Consider the following 26,322-nt stretch of genomic DNA (forward strand, 5'->3'; position numbering starts at 1 on the left):
TTTGTTCATAACCTCTTCTTGCGTTAACATATGGCTGGCACAGATGTGTTTCTGCTTCCATTTTAGTAAGTGTCAGTGCTATTTTGTTTTTATTGATGATCACGGTTTTCATAGCAGTGGAAACTCAGGATACAGTGAAATGAATTACAATAAAACAATTTTTCACTAAACAAATGCGGCGAAACCTCGACACACACAACGTCCGTCATCTTGTCAAACTTTCTGTCCATCAAAATTTCCCGCTAACACGTCAAACACAATCTATGCTTGACAAACGCGTCACACTGCATCGTACACGATCAGATATTTGGCAAGCATAGGTTTGACAATATGTCTGATCGCTTACGGAGGCCTTAAGACAGATCGCGCGCCTTCTCCATTCTACATAAGGACAACTCGCTCAGTGATACTACATGCAGTGTGTGTGTGTGTCTGACTAGCAGTCATTTCTCTCCAGGTGACGCTGCTATCGCTTGGACGGGTTTATGTCGACAGTAGGTCGATGGTCATAATGTTGTAGCTGATTAGTGCATTTACAAATGCTGAAAGAGAATACAGTAGACGATTTCTTAACCGCAGAGTCCAAGATTCGAGAGTGTTTTTACTAAACTGCGTTATACTGGGCATTGCCCAGCAGTCATATCTGATCTGAGTTTGTGAATAAACAGAGTAGATGAAGCAGAACCCAATATTTAGTTGATAAAACGTAGTCCTTCAGCAACAAAACGCCGAAGTTCTACATGTATCCGTTTTCCTTATAAGAATATGGCGGACATAACGTATTTAACACCTTCGAGGAGCTGATAAAGGTAATTGATTGGAATTGTCTAACCAAAAATCGCCTAGTAACCCTATTAATACTGCTTACTGATGAAGGCACTTCCACTCATGACGAACAACATCAATATCATTCGGAACTGACACCCACAAACCTTTACGAAGACACATGATGAAAAGTGCTCCTCAGCAAGCGTCTGATTTGGTATCACAGACAACACTTGATTGGACCTGTTGTGTTACCGGATTGTTCTATAGACTCCAGTTACGTAGACTTTATTGAAAACGAGCTGACAGCATTACCGGAAGAGGTTCTTTTGGCTACGTGGATGGCCATGTTCTTGCAGCGTGGCAGCCGCTCTGCACATTCTGGTCGTCAGGACACATCATCTAAACCTGACATTCCTCGAATATAGACTAGCATAAACGGCCACATTTCTTAACCACCTAAATTATCACGCATTACACCTTTAGGTTTTTGCCTGCAGGGATGGTTGAAAGGCGAAGGTCTGCAAAAAAAGGTAAACACTAGAGATGAATTGATCGCTCAGATTATGTATAGTTGTGTCCTCATAAAAGAACGTAAAGATGACGTCAGAGGAGCTGCACATGGGGCTGCCAAGAGGATACGGAAGTGCGCTGAACTGGGAGGTGGAATTTACGAAAATCAACATATGGAATATTTTCAAAATGGCTCAAATGGCTCTGAGCACTATGGGACAACTTCTGAGGTCATCAGTCCCCTAGGGCTTAGAACTACTTAAACCTAACTAACCTGACATCACACTCTTCCATGCCCGAGGCAGGATTCGAACCTGCGACCGTAGCGGTCGCGGGGTTCCAGACTGTAGCGCCTAGAACCGCTCGGCCACCCCGGCCGGCGGAATATTTTCCTTGGGTTGGTCTGTACTACTAACTACTAAAATATTTGCTGTTCCATATAGGTTGATTTTTGCAGAGCTAATAGCAACCAGCTACATCAATAACGCTGTGTATTGACCCAAATAGCGTCGTTACCGATTTCAAACCGACAGTTTCATCGTCAAACGGTGTTTGCGTTGAGATACATATTTGTTGTTGTTTACATTAGTTTTCACTTTCTGTTCCCCCCTCCCCTGTCTTGAAAATATCTTGGGGTGGCGGTGCCCTAAAACCAAAACGTAATGTAAGAAATTGCCTATTTAACTGTAATGTTAGCCAATAACGATTGAAACGAATGTAAACAAATACATAAAGTGTTACTGTTTTTGTTTTAGTTTACTTACGTCGAAGTTGCAATGCTTGCCACCTAATCGAACAGGAGTTTCAACGTAAGCAAGCTAAAATTAAACCGGATTCACTTTAAGGATTTGTTAACATTCTTTTCAATCCTTGTTAGTCGCAAGAAATTTTTAGCTCAAGGTAAAATTAAAAGTGAAAACTAATGTAAACAACAACAAATATGTATCTAAACTCGAACAGCCGCCTGATAATGGGCTTGTCGGTTCGAAACCGTAACGGAGCTATTTGTGAATGCAAATAGCATTATAGTAGTGGCTGGTCGCTATTCTCTTCTCTGCAAGAGGTAACCTGTGTTTTGTACCAGTTTTCGACAAAAGCCGGCCGTTGTGGCCGAGCGGTTCTAGGCGCTTCAGTCCGGAACCGCGCTGCTGCTACGGTCGCAGGTTCGAATCCTGCCTCGGGTATGGATGCGTGTGATGTCCTTAGGTTAGTTAGGTTTAAGTAGAAGTCTAGGGGACTGATGAGCTCAGATGTTAAGTCCCATAGTGCCTAGAGCCGTTTGAACTTTTTTTTTTCGGGAAAATAGCATACAGAAACAAATGTACGGAAATGACCGAATACGAGTATTAATGACAGGCTATGTAAATCTAAAGAGCTAGAGCGCACACAGCAGGTGCCCCAGGAAGTGGTTTCGCGAAGGTGGCACACTTCGGTTACCTTCCGAGATCCCGCAGGTAAATCGAGGTGGGCGATTGCGGGTAACCATATCAACCACACCGACTCTGCAGTTTCCGCACGAGAGACATCACCTGTCTCGGTCGTCCGTTGCGAAGGCCGCACCACAGGGAAACCGAACTTGCGACCCAAGTGCCGCGTCCCGCCGCCGGGCGGCAGCAGCGTCGCCTTTGCCGGTGCAGCAACATCACCGCCCCAGCAGGTAGGGCGCCAGTCAGCGGAGCGGCGAGCGGCCGCAAAAGTGAAAAGCGGCCCACCGACCGACCGACTGCCCCGCGTGACGTAACAGCGCAGCTACAGCTGTAGCAGCCGGCGCGGTATTACGGCACCACAGTGCGCGTCTCTCGCTGGCCAGCGTGCAGCTGCCGCCGCCGCGGCGCGCCCAGAGCACCACGTCACGTTGCCAGGCATCGGCTCGCGGCCACCTGCTGATCGCACAGGTAGGTCTGTCTGGCTGTGCTGCAGAACAGAAACAAAGCGAATACAATAATGCGTGTTACATACTGCACAAATCAAAGTGTCGCTCTTATAACAGTGCTTAGGTTCCCATTGTAGTTTCGCCAGTATGACGAGTCTGAGAACCGTGGCGCTGCGGTCGCTTCATACTCGTCGGTTTCTTCTCCTTTACTGAAGCGTGCTGGAGTGCAGCGCTAGTCGTGACTTAATATTAGTACGGAAGATCTTGTTGTTGCAAAGTAGCACTGGTAAGGCGAACTGACCGGTTGACGGGATTAGCTGATCTTTAACGAAGCTTGAAACGTCCCCTTTGGAAAATTATTAGTGACTGTGCTGATAAAGCTTGCTACGTTATTTCATTTTCAAACAGCTGAGCAAAACTGAGCGTACTCAGACATTTCTCTCTTTACTTATTCTGATCAACACTAAACTGACACAATATTTTTACCTCAACGCAATCTGACTTTCAATAATCCCCACAAAAGAATGGCCCTGACTAACAATAATCTAGACCTTTCAAGAATCACGTACCTCACAAAAATCTTGGTTACTCGAACTTCTGCAATACAGCGAGCGCCAATACTGCCAGATAAATGAAAAATTCCAACTACTGAAGGCACTAACTACTGATAGGCATAGTTAGCAAATGAAATATTTTGATAAAGAACAAACAATGTATTAACCTTAATAGTGTTCAAAAATCTTAATACATATATCAGTTCATGACATCCAGTCTAACAAATTTCCTTTTTCTGACGGACACACGTCCAGATCGTCCGCTCTCAAAATTCTGCCATCTCTCTCCCCATATCCACCACTGCTGTCTGTCCCCATATCCACCACTGCTGGCGGCTCACCTCAAACTGCTCAACGCTACGCACTGTTCACATCAAATTGCCCAACACTACAGTAGCAAATACTCCAACAATGCAAACCAGTCACAGACTGCACACAGCACAGCCAGTGATTTTCATGCAGAGCGCAGCGTGGCGTTACCAACATAAAAACCTAAACATCCTACTTACAAGCTGTGTTTTGTGAGACTGTTTGAGGTGTAAGACGGAAAATTAATTGATCGAAACTACACAATTGAAAATGTGTTCCGTTAGAGATAGGGTGATATCTGGAATAAATTTCACGCTGTAGTCCACCCTTCAGACGAAAACACAAATTTCGTCCAATGCAAAGAAAATGGATGTATTCTTGTTTATTTTTTTTCCCTCTACGAGAAAACACGTGCTGCGTCAAACTAAAACTGGCATGGAACGACGTCATTGTTACATCTCCGAGCCATTTCTGTTTCCATTTGGTCACGGCAGCTCGCGTTTATGGACTAACAGCGAGTCGTGAACCTTATCATTTTCGAATTTATTTTAATAATCCCCATTTAGAGACTGCACTTCATGCTAATGTCATGTTTTCTGGTGCTATCGTTGCTGACTCGGTAATGCATCGAAAGTGTGTGTATGCCAACGCAATTGTTAGACATTCTTTGAATAGGTATTAAATATTATATTTATGTGTAAACAGAAACACATTCGCTGCTAACCGATCAGTCGATATACTGGCATATAACTTGCTTCTGTCATTTAGGTAGAACAGACATTTCGTGGCATTTCAACTTGCACATGAGAATGACTATAAGGTCGAAATACTGATTGTGTGAAGGAAATGAATAGCATCTTTTTTTGTATGGCACCCTTCGGAGCAGTTTTTAAAATCAGTTATTATTGGTTTTCCGCCATGAGCTTACTGCAATTCAGATAAAAAGAATTACACCAGATCCATTTTGATTTTATTTTTTCAAGCATCTTCCGCAGATATTCTGCAAATTGTGTACATATGTTTCTACATTTGTGGTTGTTTTAGATCAAATAAGAGCGGTTTGTTTATAAGGTTGGAGCGTAAGTTGCTTGCGGCGTTTCTTTATATATTCGCCAAACCACTGCTTCTCCCCTCCTTGCTAGCAGCGGTTCACGTGGAAATACCTCGTTTCACATGTCCACGTGACTCCAGCGTCCACCGTAGTGTAGGAAAATTTACGGTTTGCGCATAGCGTACTGCGCTCAGACCATTGATGATACAGACCACGCATGACGTCGTAATCTTGAAAGTAACATCTGGATCAGCGACCGATTGCATACCATCTATTTGCAGGCGATATCTGGAATACGATTATTTTTATCCTAATTGGTATTTTTAGTAAACGTTTCTTTACTACAGTGGTGAAATCTCGTGCAGCGTTTGATTGCAGCGAAAGATATGTGAAAGGAAGTAATATTTCATTCCACAGGTAAATTTGTGTTAAAAATACAAACACAATTGTCAATACATTTTTTGAAAGCCAGGTTGGAGATTGGTCCTTCGATGAATGATGAAGGTTTTAAAACAATACAATGTTTTCTCTGTGGCTGGCCGGAGTGGCCGAGCGGTTCTAGGCGCTACAGTCTGGAACCGCGCGACCGCTACGGTCGCAGGTTCGAATCCTGTCTCGGACATGGGTGTGTGTGATGTCCTTAGGTTAGTTAGGTTTAAGTAGTTCTAAGTTCTAGGGGACTTATGACCTGAGAAGTTGAGTCCCATAGTGCTCAGAGCCATTTGAACCATTTTCTCTGTTGAAATGGAGTCCCATGCTTCTTGACAGAGCGTTGGGGAACGATGCGGGAGACCCGCACAGCCGTACTAGTCAAGGTCCTGATGGAGGTGGTTTGCCGTTGGCTTTTTCCGACATAATAGGGATGAATGATGATGACGACACAGCAACACCCAGTCATCTCGGGGCACGTGAAAAATCTCTGAATCCACAGGGAATCGAACCCGGGACCCTGTGCTCAGGAAGCAAGAACGCTACCGCGAGACCACGAACTCCGGACATTCTCTGTAACCAGCGTTTTCTAAAATACTTTGTTTCTTATCTTGGTATTATTTCGGTATCTCCACAGGATGAACCATATGTGATGAAACATAAACTTTATTTTGTACAAAAACCGTATAGTGCGCAAATTGGCAATTGACCCTAAATAACGAAAAGTGAGGTCATCCATGTGAGTGCTAAAAGGAATCCGTTAAACTTCGGTTACACGATAAATCAGTCAAATCTAAAGGCCGTAAATTCAACCAAATACCTAGGAATTACAATTACGAACAACTTAAATTGGAAGGAACGCATAGAAAATGTTGTGGGGAAGGGTAACTAAAGAGTGCGTTTTACTGACAGGACATTTAGATAATATAACAGGTCTACTAAGGAGACTGCCTACACTATCCTTGTCCGTCCCCTTTTAGAATAGTGTTGCACGGTGTGGGATCCTTGTGAAGTATGATTGACGGAGTACATCGAAAAAGTTCAAAGAAGGACAGCATGTTTTGTATTATCGCGAAAAGGGGAGAGTGTCGCTGAAATGATAGAGGATTTGGGATGGACATCACTAAAACAAAGGCGTTTTTGTTTTTGTTGCGGAGGAATCTTCTCACAAAATTCCAATCAAGTTCCACTCCTCTGAATGCGAAAATATTTTGTTGACGCCGACCAACACAGCACCATGATAAAATAAGGGAAATCAGAGTTCGCACGGAAAGATATAGGTGTTCGTTCTTTCCGCGTTCTATACGAGATTGGAACAAATCGAGAATTGTGAGCCGGCCGCGGTGGTCGTGCGGTTCTGGCGCTGCAGTCCGGAACCGCGGGACTGCTACGGTCGCAGGTTCGAATCCTGCCTTGGGCATGGGTGTGTGTGATGTCGTTAGGTTAGTTAGGTTTAAGTAGTTCTAAGTTCTAGGGGACTTATGACCTAATATGTTGAGTCCCATAGTGCTCAGAGCCATTTGAACCACTTTTTTGAGAATTGTGAAGGTGTTTCGATGAGCCCTCTGCCAGGCACTTAAATGGGATTTGCAGAGTGTCGATGCAGATGTAGAAACGTATTGTTGAGAAATTGTCACAATACTGAATACTTCCTGCCAAACTGATATTTCGTTTTCTGCTCCAGTGAAAGCGACGTCTAAGTGACTCACAGGGCAATAGAGACAGAAATTGACCGAAGAACTGTATTTCTCTCATCTGTAAAAATAAAGAAATCTCGTACAGCGTTTCAAACTGTTTGTTACCCTTTTACCTGGTCAAATGTAAAAATGGCAGCCATCGCATTCATATTGAGAATTTCTGTGAAATTAGGCAAACTGTACTATTATATGTGTAATACTAATACGGACAACAAATCGTTCAGTTGTTGCAATCAGTGCTTGATTTCAGCTATACTTGAGAGAACTGTGACTGACGTCCCCACTTACTGTAGTGCGTAATGACAAACTCCACTGTTTACCCTGCATCACGTGACTTACGTTAGATGTTGCTTTCGAACTTGAAGATGCCAGAGGCAAAGGCGTGTCCGGTCTGTGTCTGTCTGTGGTCTACGGTGCCAACATCAGACTTGGCTTACTTTGGTGTAACGCTGTTTTGTTTACGTTCTGCATTAAGACTGAAACTTTGATATTACACTATGTGCTCTGTTTTTACACATTTATAATTAATAAATGTGTAAAAACAGAGCAGCAGCTGAAAGGATTGGAAAGAAGGGCTGATTATTAAGTACCCAAAGAAAGGGGATACTACCAACTGTAATAAATGGCGAGGCATCACCCTCCCATCTGTACCAACTAAAGTACTCTGTAGATTGATGCTGAATCGTATCACGGACTCAGTCGAGGCACGACTGAGAAAAGAGCAAACTGGGCTCAGAGAGCACCGAAGTTGTGTCGACCTCATCAACACACTGCGTATAATACTTGAGCAGAGTGCAGAATGGCAGAACACACTCTACCTTACATTTATTGATTCTGAAAAGGCATTTGATTCTCTTAATAGTAGAGTTATGTGGCATACCTTGGAAGAATTTGGAACACCATCAAAGATAATAAATATTATTAAAGTCATGTATGATGGATATGAGTGTAGGGTGCTACACAATGGGAAACTTACTGAATCTATCCAAACAAATGCTGGGATGGGGCAGGGATGTATTCTGTCACCTACCGTGTTCTGTTGGTACTGGACAGCGTAATGAAAAGAGTTGTTGATGGTAGGAGAAGAGGTATTCAGTGGGGAATGCAGGACAGGCTTGAAGACCTTGACTTTGCTGACGATATCTATCTGCTCTCGCAAAGATTGCGTGACATGGAAGAAAAGCTGTAGTAACTGAAACAGAAAGCAGAAATTGCAAGACTTAAAATAAATGTTCAGAAAACCAAGGAAATGCGAACGCGATCTGAAAAACAGGTGAAGCGTATGGAAAGGAATTAGAACAAGTAGATTCCTTTGTATATCTAGGAAGTAACGTCTGTAAAGATGGACGGGCCGAGGAGGATGTAAAGAGTAGGATACGGAAGGCAAATGTAACCATTGTGCAACTGTACCCTGTCTGGCTTAACAAGAACATCTCGAGACGAACCAAGCTGCGCTTGTACAATAGCAACGTAAAGTCAGTCCTCCTGTACAGTTGCGAAACATGGAAGGAAACAAACATTATTGTAAACCAGCTGCGAGTCTTCATTAACCGGTGTCTTCGACAAATTATAAATGTGAGGTGGCCAGATGTTATATCAAATGACGAATTGTGGGAGATGACAAACCAGCGACCAATCCATGAACAAATAAAGGAAAGAAAATGGAGGTGGATTGGTCACACAATACGCAAACAACTAGGAGCTGTTGAAAAGGCAGCCGACCGGAGTGGCCGAGCGGTTCTAGACGCTACAGTCTGGAATCGCGCGACCGCTGCGGTCGCAGGTTCGAATCCTGCCTCGGGCATGGATGTGTGTGACGTCCTTAGGTTTACGTAGTTCTAAGTTCTAGGGGACTGATGACCTCAGCAGTTAAGTCCCATAGTGCTCAGAGCCATTTGAACCATTTTTTGTTGAAAAGGCAGCACTAGATTGGACGCACAGGGAACACTTAGACGTGGCCACCCAAAAAGACATGGAAAAGAACGCTGGAAGAAGAAGCTCTGAAAGCAGGTAAAACGTGGAGTGAAGTGAAATGTTTGGCTGCCAACGGAACCAGATAGAAGGTCTTTGCTGCTGCCCTATGATCCAACAGGTATAACAGGAAATGAGTCAAGTAACTCAGTCAGCTATGGCTAATAATTGCTGTTGCTGATGATGCAAATAGAAATGCATCAAAGTACGAAAAATTACTTACCGCGAATGTCCAATTACTGAGCAATAAAGACTTCGTATCATTCTTATCCTCTTGCACTTCACGGTTGAGGCAAAATACCTGTTCAGAGTTCACATTCAGAGTTGTTCCTATATTTTCCTAGGCGTCCCAGGATCTCTTCTTCCTTATAAAGCCTTATCTTCTTTGGGAATCTACCTTCATTCATACCGTTAATATGTCCTTTCCATTTTTTCTGCAGTCGTCCACTCTTTCACCAATATTATAAACATCACTTTCTGTTCTTATGTCTTCGTTGCATGTTCTGTCTAATCTTGAGCATCTTTTAAATTTTCTTAAAAAATCTCATTTCTGTTGTTTGGATCTCACTCCCATACATTGAAACTGGTGTAGCCACTGCTTTATAAAGTGTCATTCTGGTGTTCTTTCTTGCGATGTCATTCAACGTTCTGTTTATAGTACCAAATACAGTATGTCTTAAAAGAGCTGAATCTAAGTTTATGTATCGTGATCTTCGTCGTAACGTATGTCTGTTTCTAGATATCAGAAGTTAATTTTTTTCTTGTGTTTTTCTGTTTATAATTATCTTTGAATGGACTGGATATTTTCCCTGAAATACAGTGTGTCCCACATAAAACAGGTACGCCTCGCGCCCGATATTAAAATAATACTGAAGAAATTAAAAATCATTAGGTAACAGAAACGATAGAATATATATAGTTATCTGTTTCTAAGAAATGCCGGAGGTGGTGGCCGTGCGAATCTGACGAAGTTAAGACGTTACCAGCAGCACGCTGTAATTCTGCAGCCGTGATGTTGTTAAATTCTCTAGCAATGTCCCGTTTGAGATCGTCTATTGTGCGAGGACTGTCAGCATACATATTGCTTTTTAGTGTGCCCCTTAAATAAAAATCACACCATTTTAATCAAGTCCCTACGGTCGCAGGTTCGAATCCTGCCTCGGGTGTGGATGTGTGTGATGTCCTTAGGTTTAAGTAGATCTAAGTTCTAGGGGACTGATGACCACAGATGTTAAGTCCCATAGTGCTCAGAGCCATTTGAACCATTTTATAATCAAGTCCGAGGACCTTGGAGGCCAGACGCTTCTGCTGACATGTCTGTCCTTATGAAACACTTTGGTGATGTGGGTCATACTTTGGTTAGAAGTGTAAGCGGTTGCTCCATCTTGTTGGAATACTGCGCACAGCTTCTCTGCATCTGTTCATTGTGCATAGAAAGAGTCAAAGATGTCTAGATGTTTGGCAAAGTTTAAGGTGTAATTGAGAAATACGGGGCCTGTAATTCGTCTTCTTGCAGAACATGTGGGATGTCCTGCCAGCAGTATCTGCAATTCTGAAAATTTACATAATCTGACAAATGAAACCAATTGAGCAAGGGGTCCAATTAACCATTAGCAACCGATGTTAACAGCCAGTTACAATAATGAACTCTTCTTTCCTGATCCTCAAATTTCTCCTCAAATTTAAATTCTTGCGCCACGCTCACACACTAGGGTTTTAATTTCATATCTTTTAGTACACGATGTACGAGAGACACCAGGCCGCTGCGATAACCTTACCGACTTTCGGGGACTTCTCGTAAAGTCCATGCGAATTCTGTCTGTGGTTTCAGGGGTCCTCACTGTCCGACTCCTATTCCTCTGTACATTGTGAACGGATCCTACACCCCTCCCTTTTTTGTACGGATCATGAATAGTGCTAGTCGTAGCGTTCCTTCGCTTGAAACAATTCTTTACATTACTTGATATAGCCTTTCTTTATGTAACTTCACAATATCAATTCCCTATTCTAATGCAAACTGCCCCATTTCTGCAACAACTCAACAATACGAGCTTCTCTCAACTGACGCTTAACAGACAGCTGCACTCAACTTTCCGATAAAATACAGTGCAGCCAGCTTTTGAGACAGTGTTGCCACTTCACAAGCAACTCGCCTAGATATGATCAACCGGTACGTGGGTCACTCTGTGCAATTACTCTATTTCAGGCAACGAAATTTTTGAGTTGTCCAATCCATATGTGGCATACAGCTTTTAGGTTATCCAATTCTACACAACGCGATCGCGATTCTTAAATAGATGTATTTGTTCTCTGTTTTCTATGTAGATAACCTGAAGATGCCTAAATAAGGCGAAACGCGTAGTTGAAAGATAAAAAACTAAAATTGCAACCAAGACTGTTTTTAACCAATACTGTTTTTGAGTTGTATTCTTCGGCACTCTTATTCAAGTCTATGCACATAAGTCTGACGATCACATTCAAAAATGGTTCAAATGGCTCTGAGCACTATGGGACTCAACTGCTGAGGTCATTAGTCCCCTAGAACTTAGAACTAGTTAAACCTAACGAACCTAAGGACATCACAAACATCCATGCCCGAGGCAGGATTCGAACCTGCGACCGTAGCGGTCTTGCGGTTCCAGACTGCAGCGCCTTTAACGGCACGGCCACTTCGGCCGGCGGATCACATTCTCTTTTTTGTTTGACTGTTAAGATCATCTGGAAAGAGTAAAACATTTATTCGTGTATCATGATTAATTTTATCCTGGAACTTATCTGTCTTCCTTTTTTAACGATTCGGTCAATGTATTTGTGAAATACTACACACTTGTCTTCGACCTTGAGTAGCTTTTAATTTAATATCCTTAGTCCTTCTGGTACTGATCAAAATATCAGGTGTTTGGCACATTGTTATTAATATTTGAATTAAATGTCGGGGGTATCATGACTCATAATTTCAAATGGTTCAAATGGCTCTGAGCACTATGGGACTTAACAGCTATGGTCATCAGTCCCCTAGAACTTAGAACTACTTAAACCTAACTAACCTGAGGACATCACACAACACCCAGTCATCACGAGGCAAAGAAAATTCCTGACCCCGCCGACTCATAATTTCCCATAGTTTAGTTGTGTTTACTTGACGCAAGGCTTTTTGAAGTCGCTAAACGCAAAATCAGTTTCAAAGTTGATTTATTGTTGTAGCTCTAATTTATGCGTCTATATTGCCATATATTTATGCGATAAGTGCTGGATAGATTCGACAGTGTGGGAGTGCGCTGCCAGACAGTTCAATTGAATATACATTTCGAGCAATTTTCGCTTACAGATAAGATTTACGTACGACCATCTCAGTGATTATCTTCTGATGCTAGAGATCTCCAAACTATTGTGCTTATTTGAAAATAGGTAACTGCAGTACGTGTGACCAATTTGATGCATGTCATTGCTCCATTTTCTTATTCTTTCGAGGCAGACCAATATCCTTAACACCTGTTTGTTGCAGAACTCTTGAACACATATGATCACATATTTAGAAAGCAACGCACGTACGAAACTCAACCTGCCATTTTCTCACACGATATCGTACAAACCATGGATAGAGGGTAACAGGCAGACTCCATATTCCTACATTTCTGGAAAACGTATGACGTCTTGCTCCACTGCAGACTGTTAACGAAGGTCACAGCATACGGATTTGGTTCACAGATATGTGAGTGCCTCGAAGACTTTTTTTTCCTGACAATGCTGTGGTGTTGATGTTAAGTGACAATAGGAGGATACAAGCTGACTTAGACAAAATTTCTAATGGGTGTGATAGAATGGCATCTTGCTCTACATGTAGAAGACCATAAGTTAATGCGGATGAGTAAGAAAAATAATCGTGTAATATTCGAATACCGGTACAGAATTAGTTACGTGCTTCTCGACACAGTAACATCGATTTAATATTTAGGCATAACGTATCAGTTAGATATGAAATGGAACGAACATGTCAGTTTGGTAGTCGGAAAGGCGACTGCTTGACTTCGTTTTATGCGGAGAATTTTTGGAAAGTGCATCTCATTTAAGAGTGTAAATGAGAAAGCCGGTATAACCCAAGTGTGACCCATTCTGTGAATAGTGCTAGAGTTTTTGGGATACCCATCAGGTCGGAGTATAGGAAGACATCGAAACAATGCGGTAGGTTCGACTAGCATGCAAATATTTGAGAGATGCTTCGTGAGCTCAAATGGGAATCCCTGATGGGAAGACGACGCTCTTTTCGAGGAACACTGTTGAGGAAATTTAGAGGATTGGTATCTGAGGCCAACTGCAGACCGATTCTACTGCCGGCAACACACATTCCGCGTAGGGACCCCGGAAGATAAGAAGAGAGAAATTGGGACTCGAACGGGGGCTTATGGTCAGTCGTTTTCCGTCGCTCCTTTTGCGAGTGGAACAGGAAAATAAATTATTAATTGTATTACGTGGTACCCTCCGCCTTGCACTGTACGGTGGCCTGTGGAATATTTCTGTAGATTTAGGTTTTCACTTTGGTGTACCGGGAGAGCCATTTCGAAATTCCTTCCGAGCATAATTTATTAATACAAAGATTCAGCTATACGATTCAATACCATACAAAATCTACAAAAAAACAGCGATGGTAGTTCCTTCTTTCCCTACAACAACAGTAACAAAAGAAATAGCGACATGTGAGCTATGACATTTGCTACAAATAAACCAAATGCTTTTGCATTTCTTTCTTTAAGCCTTTCAGGGATGTGCATTCTGTCGAATATAAATTACTTAGATACTATACCTATGAAACGTGTGTACAAAATTCATAGTACTTTCCAGCGGGATCTGTCTGTAGTAGCAGCAATGTAATGGCTTCCAGATCTTCAGACCACTTACGTAAAACCTTGCGACATACCGTAGTCAAGTGAATTTGGAGAAAGTGTATGTTGGTGATAAGAGCTCTGTTTAGCACATCCGATTGCTCACTTTGTGTACATTCCTACCTTGTGGTGTCAACAGGGGATGAGCTGTGGTAACGTATCATCAACGCTGATTTCGCAGTCAACGTCGTCCTTTAAACAGCTGTAGCTGATAGTAATCGATCTCAAAACGTCGCTGAAGCTTAACAGTGAGATTAAACGATGAATTTGCCGAGAAACCGGCATACAAATGTATCGTACGTATCGTATGTATTAAAAGAGTACAAGTAATAAGCGTTACATATCTATCACAAATTTTTTTGCGTGTTACCTGCAACATCATTTGTGAAAGACGTGTCCCCTTCTAAGTACATCCTGATTTTTTTTTTCAGGCTAGTCTTTCAGCAGCTGACTGTATAAAATATATTTTTGTAACTTTGAATAGACAGTACCAAATATGTGATTCAGTACATCTACCGGATCTTCAAGATCTTAAAGATGTTCTTCCAAATAGTGATCCTACCGTTATGGTAGGTTCGTTTCTGTTAAAAGTTTGTAAATAATTTTTCACATTATTTTGTACTGTTCGTTCTGTAAATTAAATTTTTCGTACCACTTTTTTCACATAATACATCAATATGTTGTCCATGCTCACTGACAGACATCTCGTAGAGCAGGGCTTCACAACATACGTGCTCGCGGAGCAAGCTGTGAGCAGCCAGGCGCGAGCACGGAGCAGCGCGAGCACGCTAGCCCCACTACCGGACCAGAGCGGAGAGTGGGGAGAGTCACGTGGGGTACACAACAGCTGCCGCCAGTCGATGTAAATCCGCGGCCACCTGCAGGGATATCACTCACGAATTATTACTGCGACAAATGAAACAAATAAAGGAGAATGTACACGTGCCACATAATTTTATTAGCTTAGTGTATGCCTCTACCATCTGTAGACACTGAAACTAAAGAATTCCACGACAATCCTATATTTTCAACACTTTCTTCAACACTGCTTAAAATATCACCTCCGGTTGTAGTGTTCTTCATGGCTACTACATCGAGGAGCTCCTCCCTCACCTGAAGATCTCTATTAACACCTCTAATAAATATGGCAAGCTGCGCTGTTCCAGTGATATCAACACTTTCGTCCAGAGCTAGAGAATACACCATAAAATCTTTACAGATATTTGCAAACTGGCTCTAGACGTCGTCTGCCATGTCCTGTATGCGACGCATAATGGTCATGTTAGATAATGGCACAATCCGAAACTGTTCAACTTGAGATGGACACAAATGTTCCGCTGCAACTACCAAACATTCTTTTATTAAATCGCCATCAGTGAAGGGGCGCAGGGATTTTGCTAAAAGCAAAGCAATTTTGTAACCCACTCTGAGAGCTGCCTCAGTTGACTTTTCTTCGTCGTCCAGATCTTCTTCGGATAGCTTCTTTTAAGTTTAATAACTTCCTGTGCACGATCTGGTCAATCACATTTTCCACGTCCGTAGTCTTTCGCGTGGTACGACATATAATGTCGCTGCAAATTAAATTTCATAAAAGAATTCAGCGTTTTGTGCATACTAAACATTTTGCAACACCATCTTTTTCGGTAAACAGATACAATTCCTCCCAATGGGGGTTGAACTGCGAAAGCATGGTTGGGGTTACACAATGGCGACTTCACATGATTCTTAACCTGCGAAGTGACTGTTAAGAGCTGATCGTAGTACTTTAAAAGTTACACAGTCGGCGCGAATTCAATAGGCACGCTGCGGCCCTATTCAAACGTGCGCGCGCATTTCCCCTCCCTCCCCCCCCCCCCCCCCCCCCCCGCCAGCCATACTCCACGACTGGCACCTGCTCGCGAGCACGTGCCTGAGCAGACGCGAGTACTCGCGCTCAAAACCGGCCAGTTGTTAAGCCCTGCCGTAGAGTTACGGATAAATGGTGTTTTTTGCGTTCGGTGGATAAATATCTTGAGGGTTTCTGTTCTTGAATCATACAATGCTGCTTTGGCTGTAATGTGGACATATTGAGGTGGTATCGCTTCTTCATTTCCGTTATGACGTTGTTCAGATTTTCTCCTGTTTTTTTGTTTTTGTTTCGGTTGTATGCCGGGTATTTTTGTATTCGTAATGATGAGGTAGTCGATTACTTGGCCGGTCAGAGTGGCCGAGCGGTTCTAGGCGCTACAGTCTGGAACAGCGCGACTGGTACGGTCGCAGGTTCGAATCCTGCCTCGGGCATGGATGTGTGTGATGTCTTTAGGTTTGTTAGGTTTCAGTAGTTCTAAGTTCTAGGGGACTGATGTCCTCAAAAGTTTAGTCCCATAGTGCTCAGAGCCATTTGAACCATTCGATTACTTGCACTATCGCTATGACTGAAGTTAAGGAAAGGGTTATTTTAAATGAAAAACAATTAGCTATTAACAAGCAGTTCGGCATTTTATTTTGACTGTAACTTCGATGCTGAAAATTTTTCAGTGAGCGTTTTCGATACTACAATACTACAATACTACAATAGAAATGATTGAATTCCCACTTCGATATTTTGTAAATAGCGGTTATTACAATACGTCTATAGAGTAAGTTGATTTGTGGAGAACTTTATTTTACATGTCCAATTGGAGTTCAAAATGGTTCTGAGCACTATGGGACTTAACTTCTGAGGTCATCAGTCCCCTAGAACTTAGAACTACTTAAACCTAACTAACCTAAGGACATCACACACATCCATGCCCGAGGCAGGATTCGAGCCTGCGACCGTAGCGGTCGCGCGGCTCCAGACTGTAGCGCCTAGAACCGCTCGGCCTCCACTTGGAGTATCAGTTGTAATACTGTGATGAAAAAATAAGTTTCTAACTTTTTATTACCAACTCAAATTCATCCAAGTTGAATTTTAGAAGTGTTCTCCTCCATCATTTTCGACATTTGATAAGTAGGCGACGGATATCAAACGTGGTAGTATCTCATTTTGGATACTATCCGCTTGACATGCACCCGACAACGACAGCCACTGTTGGGATCATAGTCAATGAAAAGCATCTAACAATGTTGACATTATAGACCTATCAGAAGAAAGTGCGATTTTTTACGTGTTAGAGTACAAGATCGGTACCACTTTTTGTGGAATGCTATGCCAAAAGAACACGAATAAAGGAATTTGTCTAGCATCTTTAAAAGAAATCTTACTGATTTTGCGAGAAAATTTGTTTTTGTTAATGAGACGTGGGTGGTTCCATTACTTCACCCTCGCAATCAAAGCATTCGGTTGAATCCAGTGACACTGCGCCAGAAGGTGTCATGGAAAACCCGTGCTTTCGTTCAGTAACCACCGAAGGGTCAAACAACATGTACCGAATACTACAATAACGACTTTGTGGACGAACTGTATGAAAAATATTTACGAAGAGCCTAGGATATAAAAAAAAGCCATCGTACACCAGGACGATGCGTCCATTCTCTGCCAGTAGGAATACTGAATCCTCTGAGGTGGGAATTTTGGCATATCACCCTGTACACAAGGTACAGTAATATCTGACCTCCACGAATTCCAGTATGTACAGGGTGTAACTAAATTCCCTTTACAGACATCGAGAACGTATTGTGGGGACAAAGGCGATCGGTTCAGCATAGCAACTCTTGTACGGAAACGTACAATTTTCCCACTACACGGAAAGTACCGTAAAACACGTTCATATCCCCCCCATTTTAGGCATCACTGGCTAGGATATTATGGATCACGGGGGTTAAACTCATACAGGAACTTCTGGTAACATGACCATGGTTAGCTGCCAAGCCACTTGAAGCGCTGCAAGTTTATCAGTCCATCATCTCGCTTTCTTATTCGGTCGTCCATGTTTGTTTTCGTTTCGTAGTTAAACAGAAGTTGATTTCATCAGATTGTGCTTCTGATGACGAATTCTCGTGTGTATGCATTCTCTGAATTGCATTGTAAATATGTTGCTCATATTCTGGTTGCGATCTGCTCACATCCGTACTATTGGGGCGGGGGCGGCGGAAGAAGCGGTGACTGATACTATTTTTGAGAATGAGATTCTCTGTTCTGTGGACTTGTGTGTATTTGTTTACTGCTTCCCAACATGTGTGTGAATTGCTCCATTTAACTGTGTTATCAGTACATTGCTTTATTCTACTTTATTTTTGTTTACACCCGTTTTCCGTACCTTCTCGCGTATAATGAAGGACTTAAAGGTAGCAGTTTTGGACAGTGCTAGTACTGAACTTTATTACGTCTCGTCACTGAATGAGAACATACGTAATTCCGCTTTGAATGGTGTTGCTTCTTACCACTGAGAGCCATGCATTTTCACAGTGGATTGCATTGTGTGGATGTTGATGTAGATGAGTATGCTTTGTAGTCTTCGTGACTACAGCATTCTTTGTTGCAAATGCTAAAAACGCGACAGTAGTTACTCAAATGTTTTTGCATCTTATTAACAGGTACTTCAATAGACAATTTTAGCACAAGTCAAAGAAAATTTCGTTGGCCTCCATTAAATGCGAGAGTACAAAAAATGATGGGAGCAACATACTTAGAATGCATTTAAATCGAGCAATTCACACACATATTCGTAAACAGTAACGAATAGACATGCGAAGAAACCAGCTTCTGTTTCATACGAAACATAAACAAATATCGAATCGTTTGCCCAACCCATGTTACGGATGGCAGCAAAAATTAAGCAGAATACGAATAACATATTCCCTCTGTCAGAAAAATTCCAGGACAGGTTCTTTTAAAAATAGAAAATGATCTTTACCAAGTAATGATCTTAGATTCTATCGAAGTAGTCCCCTCGGCTATACACAGTTACCAACGTTTCTGGAGGTCTTGCAATCAAGCAGGGAAATATTAAACTGCGATGCTTATAAGCGCATTTATCACAGCCCATTGGATGTCTGTGGGAAGCTTTCCTTTCAGTCGCCTTTTCACTCGCGGAAACAAGGAAAAAATCGCAAGGCGAGAGTTCTGGCGAATATGGCGAATGGGGGAGGCAATAACAGAATGTCTGGCGGGATACGCGGTAACAGATAAAGCAGTATGGGATCTTGTATTGCCATGCTGTAAGAATCATTTCCGCGGATGCCACAAATCAGTGCGGCCACGTCGAATTGCTTGTCACAAAAGCTTCAAGATCTCGATGTAAAGACCTGAAGGAACATACTCATGATGAATTAATCCTTTACTATCAAAAAATGCGATCCGCACTGTATTTACAGAATGAGATTTTCACTCTGCAGCGGAGTGTGCGCTGATATGAAGCTTCCTGCCAGATTAAATCTGTGCCGAACCGAGACTCGAACTCGGGACCTTTGCCTTTCGCTCTACTGACTGAGCTATCCATGCACGACTCACGACCTGTCCTCACAGCTTCAATTCTGCCAGAACCTCGTCTCCTATCTTCCAGACTTGCCCGCGAAAGGCAAAGGTCCCGAGTTCAAGTCTCGGTCCGGCACACAGTTTTAATCTGCCAGAAAGCTTCAGCATTGTGTTTGTATTCGAAGGTTGTCGCTCTGTTTTTTTCGAGGCTGGTGACCCAAGACTCAGCCACTCAGCACTCTGACGCTTCGTATGAGGGTCATACTGGTAGCACCAACTTCCATCCCTAGCAACAATCTTTGACAACAGTGTGGGGTCACGTTCGGCTCTATCCAGTAGTTCAGCAGAAATTAGTCTTTCCTCTTTCTGTTCATCTGTTAGTGCGCAAGCGACTAGTTTTGTATTAAGTTTCCGTTTCCCTAAATCTTCACGTAAAATCTTATGACAAATATCACGATTCAGATTAAGTTCTTCAGATATCGCGCGCACAGTTACATGAGGGACTTCTTGCAGTAACTGCCTTACACGCCCCATGTTTGCATCGGTGTGTGCTGTAGACGGGCTACCAGCTTTGGGATCGTCTTGCACTGAATATCTGCCTTCACGAGACCTTTTGTGCCACTAGTAAACACGATTTCTTCAAAGTAATGCATATGCTTACCAGTCACTGTCCACGTTTCGCTAGTGGTTTTCCCGAGCTTAACGCAGAACTTAATGTTCACTCCTTGCACACAATCAAAATCCATTGCGTCACTGTAACCAGTGCGCCACGAACCCGAACAGTCTGTTGCTAGGCAGAAGAAATTATCCAGTTGATGGATTAAAGAAGGAAGTACAAAAAATCCAGGGAAGTTCAGGAATGCAGAAATAAGTCCCTGCGGAATGAAATAAATAGGAAGTGCAGGGAAGCTATGGCGAAATGGCTGCATGAAAAATGTGAAGAAATCAAAAGAGGGATGATTGTTGGAAGCACTGGCTCAGTCAGTAGCAAATTCAAAACAACCTCTCATGAAATTAAAAGCAAGGGTGATAACATTAAGAGAGCAATTGGAATTCCGCTGTTAAATGCAGAGGAGGGAGTGGATGGATGGAAAGGTACATTGAAAGTCCCTATGAGAGCAAAGACGTGTCTAATCTGACAGAAGAAGAAACAGAAGTCGATGTAGAAGAGATAGAGGACCAATATTAGAATCAGACTTTAAAAGAACTTTGGAAGACTTAAGATGAAATAAGGCAGAAGGGATAGATATCATTCCATCGCTAAAATCATTGAGGAAAGTGGCAACAAAACGACTAGCCACAGTGGGGTGTAGAATGTATGAGTCTGGTGATATACCATCTAACTTTCGGAAAATATCATGCACACAATTCCGAAGACTGCAAGAGCTGACGAGTGCAAAAATTATCGCACAATCAGCTTAACATCTCACGCATCTAAGTTCCTGACAAGAATAATATACAGAAAAATGGAAAAGAAAAGCGAAGATGAGGACCAGTTTGACCTTAGGAAAGGTAAAGGCACCAGAGAGCCGGTTCTCACGTTGCGGATGGTAATGGAAGCAAGAGTAAAGAAAAATAAAGACACTTTCATAGAAAATCTCTACCTGGAAAAAGCGTTCGACAATATCAAATGGTGCAAGACGTTCGAAATTATCAGGAAAATAGATGGTAAGCTATAGCGAGAGACGGGTAATAGCCTACATGTGCTAGAGCCAGTAGGGAAGAATAAGAGTTGGAGACCAAGGATGAAGTGCTCGGATTAAAAAGGGCGTAAGACAGGCATGTAGCATTTCACTCTTACTGTTCAATCTATTAATGTTGAAACACTGATGGAAATAAAAGAAAGGTTCAAGACTGGAATTAAAGTTCAATGTGAAACGATATCAATGATAAGGTTCGCTGATGACATTGCTATCGTCAGCGAAAGTTAAGAAGAATGATAGGACTTGCTGAATGGAATGAACGGTCTAAAGAGTGCAAAATACGGATTGAAAGCAATGAGAACAGCGAGAACGTTAACATCAGGCAGCAAAATAACCGATGTCGGACGGAGCAAGGAGGACATCAAAAGCAGACTAATACTGGCAAAATGGCAGTCGTGGCCAAGAGAAGTCTGCTAGCATCCAACATAGGCCTTAATCTGGGGAAGAAATTTCTGAGAATGTACGTTTGGAGCACAGAGTTGTATTATAGTGAAACCGGAGCAGAAGAGAATCGAAGCAGTTGAAATGTGGTGCTTGAGACGAAATGTTGAAAATTAGGTGGACTAATAAAGCAGAACCTCCTCATTCCTTACCTTATCAGTCCACCTAATTTTCAACATTCGTCTGTAGCATCACATTTCAAATACGGTACTTCGATTCTCTTCTGCTCCGGTTTTCCTCGAGTCCTTGTTTCACTGTCATACAATGCTGAGCTGCAAAAGTACGTTATCGGAAATTTCTTCCTCAAATTAAGGCCTGTGTCTGATATTAGTAGGTTTCTCTTAGCCAGGAATGCCCTATTTGCCAGTGTTAGTCTGCTTTTGATGCCCTCCTTGCTCTGTCCGTTATTAGTTATTTTGCTGCCTAGGCAGCAGAATTACTTAACTTTCTTTGCTTTGTGACCATGAATCGTGATACGTTTCTCGCTGTTCTAATTACTTTCATTTTTCTTCGATTTACTTTCAATCCATGTTTTGCACTCATTAGACTGTTCATTCCATTCAGCAGCTCCTATAATTCTTCTTCACTTTTGCTGAGGATAACAATCTTATCATTGATATCCTTTCACCCGGATTTTTAATTCCGCTCTTGAACCTTTCTTTTATTTCCAGCAGTGCTTCTTCCACGTTTAAATCGAACAGTAAGGGCGAAATACTACATCCCTGTCTGATGTCCTTTTTAATCTGAACACTTCGTTCTTGGGCTTCCACTCTCATTGTTCCCTCCTGGCTTTTGCACATGTTGAATATTACCCGTCTCTCTCAATAACTTACCATCTATTTTTCTCAGAATTTCGAACGTCTTGCACCATTTGACACTGTCGACGCTTATTACAGGTAGACAAATTCTGCTTTAGTCTTGCTTCGATTTTAACAGTTAATGGCCGTCCGGAGTGGCCGTGCGGTTCTAGGCGCCACAGTCTGGAGCCGAGCGACCGCTACGGTAGCAGGTTCGAATCCTGCCTCGGGCATGGATGTGTGTAATGTTCTTCTGTTAGTTAGGTTTAATTAGTTGTACGTTCTAGGCGACTGATGACCTCATAAGTTAAGTCGCATAGTGCTCAGAGCCATTTGAACCATTTTTAACAGTTAATGAACAATATGCAACGATGTAGCACCCGCTTATGGAAAAAAAAAAAAACCAAAGAGGAAGGAGGAGTAGAGTGTAACGCCCCGTCGACAGTGCGGTCATTACAAAACGGGGCAGTCGATCGAAGTCGACCATCTTGCAATTGCAGACTAGCTCCGTCCTGTGCTTTGCATTCCGTCTGGGATTTGCAGTTCTCTCGGCCGCGTCATTCGGTAAACCATGAAAAGATTAAAAAAAAATAGAACGTGAAAATCATTTCTTCTTCTGTCGTTGTTGAGGTCTTCATTCCGAAGGGCGGGTTTGATGCAGCTCTCCAATACAATGTATCCTGTGCAAGCCTTTCATCTCCCAATAACAACTGCACCTTAGATCCTTCTGAATCTGCTTGCTGCATTCATGTCTTGGTCTTGGTCTACAATTTTTGCACCCTCCCCACTTACCTCGAATACGAAATTTGCGATCTCTTGAGGTCTTAGAATGTGTCCTGTCACTTCATTCTTCTAGTCAAGTTGGCCACAAATTTCTTTCCTCCTCAATTCTGTTCGGTGCCTCTTCATTAGGTACGTGATCTACCCATCTAATGTTCAGTTTTTTCTGTAGCACAAAATTCGAAAAGCTTCTATTCTATTCTTGTCTAAAATGCTTATTGGCCGTGTTTCACTTCCATACATGTCTACACTCCATACAAATACTTTCAGAAAAGACTACCTGACTCTTGGATCTATATTTGATGTTGCCAACTTTCTCCTCTCCAGGAACGCTTTTCTCGCGAAATCATTTGTTGCGTTACAGAAATTAATACCTATACTAAGAACATATTTTTCGTGGAACTGCTAGATTCACTCTTGTGATTCTACAACAGGACACCAGAAGCTGTAACTGTCTGTTACCCAAGGCACACACTCCCGTCCGAGACTCAGTTTACCAACAGCGCCGTCGCCTGTCACCGCAGTCCTTATCGATAAACATTATTGAAGCCTCGGTGGTGTTACGTCACGGAGGAGGACGTGCCACTGCCACACACACGGCGGAAGTTGGGCTGCACTTGCGCAACGCTTTCACGTACCGCGACGCGCAGGCTTTTAGGTCGTTTCCTATGAGGACGGCATTCCTGTATGAACTGCACCAGCGCCGTTGCTATTCACACTCAAAACTGACGTAAGCAAACTCGCAACAGCACTCTCACTGTACAGACTCACTCCGCCTCGCCTCCTGTATCCGTCTGCCCTCCACAATTCGTAGCCCGTACCATGTCCACACCATCCTACTCCAAGAAAAATTCGTTAACTGTTGTTGGCTCACATTAACAACACACTTATTAGAGAGGTACCGATGTGTAAGAAGGGTTCAAAACCTGAAAACGTTGAACATGTCATTCATTATGTATCTATGTATGTATTAAACCAAGGACCTAGAAACGACGGAGAGGCTTCGCGTCCCGCCGTAGCCCTCAGTGGTTCACAACTCTACAACAGGCTACAGCAGTCCACCCACCCCACCGCCGCCCCACACCGAACACAGGCTTATTGTGCGGTTCGGCCCCCAGTGGAGCCCCTCTCCCCCCCCGCCCCCCTCCCCAGGAACGTCTCATACCAGGCTAGTGTAACCCGTACGTGGAAACGGTGTTTGCGCAGCAATCGCCGACACAGTGTAACTGAGGCGGAATGAGGGGAACCAGCCAGCATTCGCCGACGTAGATGCAAAACTGCCTTAAAAACGATCCACAGGCTGGCCGGCACACCGGACCTCGACACTGATCCGCCGGGCGGATTCTTGCCGGGGACCGACACGCCTTCCCGCTCGGGAAGCAGCGCGATAGACCGCACGGCTAGCCGGACGGGCTTTCATTGTGGATACTGCAATCACTACTGAGACTTGTATTTTTCAATATCAAATATGGCTGTGAGACAGAAACGGCACTAAGTATGATTCGTATAATACAGCCAACCGATTGCAACAAGGCTTTACCTGGTTTTGACATCGACTATGCTTGTCTTCACCAGAAAATTCAAACAATTACGTGTAGTACCAGATGAACAGATTTACAAGCAAAATGCTCTTAAATTTTTGGGTTAAGTTTAACTGTAAAATTTAAAACATGCACGGATTCTGACAGAAGAGTTCATTAAAAACAATAAATATTTTTTCACAATTTTAAAGTATAAAATAATTGACTAACAAGGGGAGGCCGCCAATTGTGAAATTCAGATTCGATTCATACTGCGCATAATAAGAGCTCATGGCCAGAGGTGTAATGTGGCAAAGCACCAAGATGCACTTCTCAGCCGTTGTCGAGAAAATCGACCGTAAAAAGAAACCGTTGCGGTGAAATACTCTCTACGATTAATAATTTTCTACAGCGTCGTGGCGCAGCGGTAAGCGCTCGGGTTCGTAATCCGAAGGTCGCCGGATCGAATCTCGCGCCATGCAACTTTTTTTATTATTAGTTTTTTGTAGTTCAAATATATAAATTATTAATGAATTGCTTATGCATGTTGGTGAAGGCGGATCGCTCTCCAATTGCACCGCCTCCATTTTCCGTTTTTTAACAGGGTGTACCAAAGCTCCCGTCCGCACTGATTTTCGACGATGTTATAAGTTGCGCTAGGGACCGCATCTACCTTCTTTCGAAGTTAGCAGGCAACTACGCTGTTATGCGGTGGCTCGTTTCGGCCCATTCAACATCTGTCCTTCAAGTGTAACGAGCGAGTAACGGAGTTTATATTTCATACCTGCCACAGCAAATTTGTGTTCGTGGGGTCTCTATTCTAATTCGAACGTATTCGTTTCGGAATATCGCTTCTACGTCTTCCGTTAACTATACGTGGTTAACATTATGAAGACAATTAATAACATTTGTGAAATACAACTTTGTTTGCGGAAAAGGAAAACATAATGATGTTCGAAGTCGCCAGTTTTTCCACGACAAACGACTTTCAACAGCTTATTATATGCATAATTGTTGCAACTGATTGCCGGGAATTGTATATATATATATATATATATATATATATATATATATATATATATATATATGTATATATATTTGAATTACAAAAAACAAATAACAAAAAATAAAAAAAATAAAAGGTCGCATGGCGCGAGATTCGATCCGGCGACCTTCGGATTACGAACCCGAGCGCTTACCGCTGCGCCACGACGCTGTAGAGAATTATTAATCGTCGAGAGTATTTCACCGCAACGGTTTCTTTTAACTGTCGATTTTCTCGACAACGGCTGAGAAGTGCATCTTGGTGCTTTGCCACATTACCCCTCTGGCCATGAGCTTTCATTATGCGCAGTATGAATCGAATCTGAATTTCACAATTGGCGGCCTCCCCTTGTAAGATACAATGTTTTCAAAAGGTGGGAATAAAGTTCCCGCACTAAGTACTGCTAAGGTTAACTACAAAACCTGCACCTGACAGTCAATTCCTGCCTATAATACCAACCCACATACCCTGCTGCGTCACTATATCCAGATTCCATCTTCCATGCTCCTTCATACTACATTCATCCTCTCCTGCCTGAAATTCAGCCAACTCTCCCTACCCAGTGATGAAATTCGGCCTGAGATATACCCTTCTTTCCAGCCCTAGTAACAAAGCCC

The 26,322-nt window shown here is 42.7% G+C and overlaps 1 protein-coding gene across 2 annotated transcripts in view; it reads left to right on the forward strand.

Annotated features, from left to right (window-relative positions):
* The first annotated feature begins 2,951 nt into the window (after positions 1–2,951).
* Positions 2,952–26,322, forward strand: part of LOC124615719 — a 331,203-nt gene continuing 307,832 nt past the window's right edge. For both annotated transcript variants that reach the window (XR_006979809.1, XM_047143783.1), the window contains exon 1: positions 2,952–3,173. The gene's annotated coding sequence lies outside the window, so the exon portion shown is untranslated. The remainder of the gene's footprint in view (positions 3,174–26,322) is intronic.

This window comes from Schistocerca americana, chromosome 5, assembly GCF_021461395.2.
Source record: "Schistocerca americana isolate TAMUIC-IGC-003095 chromosome 5, iqSchAmer2.1, whole genome shotgun sequence".
In the NCBI taxonomy this organism is placed as follows: domain Eukaryota; kingdom Metazoa; phylum Arthropoda; class Insecta; order Orthoptera; family Acrididae; genus Schistocerca; species Schistocerca americana.